This window comes from Aplysia californica, unplaced genomic scaffold, assembly GCF_000002075.1.
Source record: "Aplysia californica isolate F4 #8 unplaced genomic scaffold, AplCal3.0 scaffold00691, whole genome shotgun sequence".
In the NCBI taxonomy this organism is placed as follows: Eukaryota; Metazoa; Mollusca; class Gastropoda; order Aplysiida; family Aplysiidae; genus Aplysia; species Aplysia californica.
Genome location: NW_004797961.1, coordinates 78,588 through 81,667, shown reverse-complemented (window position 1 = coordinate 81,667; position 3,080 = coordinate 78,588). Strand labels below are relative to the sequence as shown.

At 40.6% G+C, this 3,080-nt stretch overlaps 1 long non-coding RNA gene across 1 annotated transcript in view; it reads left to right on the top strand.

Annotated features, from left to right (window-relative positions):
* Positions 1–733: 733 nt before the first annotated feature.
* Positions 734–3,080, top strand: part of LOC101860527 — a 3,600-nt gene continuing 1,253 nt past the window's right edge. Inside the window, exons 1-2 of the long non-coding RNA XR_220966.2 lie at positions 734–814; positions 2,349–2,500. This is a non-coding gene — a long non-coding RNA (uncharacterized LOC101860527). The remainder of the gene's footprint in view (positions 815–2,348; positions 2,501–3,080) is intronic.

Below are 3,080 nucleotides of genomic sequence, written 5' to 3'. Positions count from 1 at the left end.
TTTTACGTAGTGTATAGGTATAGTATAGTATAGGGTTTTACGTAGTGTATAGGTATAGTATAGTATAGGGTTTTACGTAGTGCATAGGTATAGTATAGTATAGGGTTTTACGTAGTGTATAGGTATAGTATAGTATAGGGTTTTACGTAGTGTATAGTCATCCCTTATGGTAGGCAAAGTGAATGTAATCCCATTTGCGCTGGGCGCCCTATTAACTCGGTTGGTATCATGCTGGACTGCGAGCAGATATGGCCGTGGTTCGAATCCCAGACTGGGTGTACTCAGATTAGGTCGTTTAGAGGAGTTTTTACGGCTCTCAACGCATCTGGCTAGGCCCTATCGGAGACGTCTCGTCTTTTAAATAGTGAAGCGAGTAGACAAAATGAATTACTTCTCGGATTCAGACCTTAAGAAAATAGATGTATCACGCTTACAGGTGAAATATTTACAATTTATAAGTATGAAAAAAACAAACAAAAACAACAGGTTATAGTTAAAGAATATGACATCAATAGAAAATCTACAAATTTGACCCTAATGTCGATTTTTGGCCAATATCTCCATTTGTGGATTACGAGAAGTAACTCATTTTGTCAGCACGTCTCACTAACACTATAATAGTGTTGATAGGGGCGTTAAACCCATGCGCTTACTTTTCCTTTCCTTTTTTCGTCATTTGCGCTATTAATATTACACCAGTTTTTATATATATATATATATATAAATTATTTTCCAGTCAACAAACTAATCAACGAAGGCAACCTCAAAGTGATCATCTACAGCGGTCAGCTGGATCTCATTTGTGACGTTCTGGGTAAGTCTGTGACCGTGGTTTTATGCACCCCACATAATTTTGCAAAATTTGATCGATTTTTTGCATAATCTCTGATTGTTTTCCTTCATTATTCTTTGTTAAAATTAACAGAATCGCATAATTTCACATTTTTGGGCCCAGTTTGCATAATTTCAAAACCTTTTCTTGTTTAAAACGACGGGGACAGGTAAGGTGCTAAATACTACGCTAACTCAGAACTACAAAGTTCTATCGTCTCAATTAGGCCTACTAGTTTGGAGAAATTTGACGTGTACAATTTTTGAGTTTGACAGCACGTCAGGCTTTTTCCAAATGCAATATCTGGATAAAGACTCCGATCGAATAATCTTACGATTTTGATAGAGCAGATAGAACTTTTGGTTTATGACCTCATATATTATGGTCCTAGTTACTCAAAACAGTCAAAAATTTTAGATAGAACTTTGTAATACGGTAATTCTAAAGTAGCGGAACTGCTCGATCAGTATAAGACTCCGCCATACACTGTTTAAAAAAACTGACGTATATAATATTATCAGACTTCAACATAAGTTAAGGACCACCTGCAAACACTCTGAGTGGTCTTCATGGGTCGACCTGCACGTGAGCGTTCTTGGACTGATCCAGTGGCGCGATGGCGTTGCCTCAGGCTGACAATGACAGAGTATGACACCGCAAGTCTTCTGGCAACTTCTGGGGCTCCAACTCCATCCTGCAGCCATGCCATAGCTCTGACACGATCAAAGTCTCTCAGCTTTCGTCTCGGTGGCATGTTGATGCGATACTGGATTTTGCGCAAACGGTGGCTTATAATAATTGCCACCAAAGTGAGCCCAGTTCGAGACCATACGTGCAGGAGAAATTTTAACTGAGGAAATGCCCGTGATGGTGCACACAAGTCGAAAAAAAAAATCAGCGAATTCTCCGAGAATTTCCGTGCTGCGCGTGGTGGTTTTGCCCTTTGAGGAAGCTTTGCATTACGCATTGGTAATCCATTAACATTTTCAGAGCAAAAATTGGAACATTGGATACGGTAGCCTACGTGGGAAACAAGCAGGGTTTGGTTGATTTAAATCAGTTTTTTTTAATTTAAATCAACTTAATTTTTTAAATACAAATCAGGGATGTCTATCAAGGTAGTCCCTAACTTATGTTGAAGTCTGTATAATGAATGGAGTCTTACACTGGGCAGTCTTCATGCCCCCTCTTTCCTGTAAAACAGCATATTTGAAATACACAGACTTTAAACAATCCTGTAAATGGTTATTTAGTAATTAGTACTAGGACAAGTACAACGCCCAAAAAACTAAGAATCGAAGAAACAACGTTGAAGTTGAAACGCCAAGGAAGAGCCGTGTTGTTTGAGGGTAAGCGCTCTAGAAATGGTAATCTACATGCCTTTTTGTTGACATCCACCCCTTGGCGCTCATATGACCTTATACCGTTGCGAGCGCCGTAAAACCTCAGTAAAATTAAACTAAACACCCTCCCATCCACACCCCTACACCCTCTCACCCCCACACCCTCACCACAGGCACGGAGAAGTGGTTCAGCACCATGGACATCTTCCCAAAGTTCAAGGCCGCGGAGAGGCGTGCCTACCGCTGCCCCGGGGAGCGGGTCTGCTTCTTTGGGAAAAAGCTGGACAACATGGAGTTTTACTGGATTCTCAAGGCCGGCCACATGGTGAGTGTTAGAATACACACACACACACACACACACACACACACACACACACACACACACACACACACACACACATACACACACACATACATACACACATACACTCTTACAAACATACACACAGACGCACAGATATATATTACATATACACACGTATTGCTCTCTCTCTCTTTATCTATATCTCTATCTATCTCTCTCTGTCTGTCTTTTTTCCAGTGTATCTATCTATCTATCTATCTATCTATCTATCTATCTATCTATCTATCTATCTATCTATCAATCTCCGCCCAACAACCTGGTTTTTGTGGGTGGTTGGCGGGTGCTCTGGTGTGGTTTGCTTCTTCTTTCCTATCAAACATATATCGTCCTGATCTCCCCTTCTTCTTTTTTATGTTTGTTACTCTCTTGTAACACCTCTAAACTTCTGGCGCTCATATGACCTTATGCAGTTGCGAGCGCTGTAAAACCTCTACTAAAACCAAACAACCTGGTTTTCTAGAGAAATAAAAGTGAGTTCTTCAGCTGACCATCTGCAGGTTCTAAGGTGAGTATCAGTGGGCAAGCTACACTCCTACCAGAT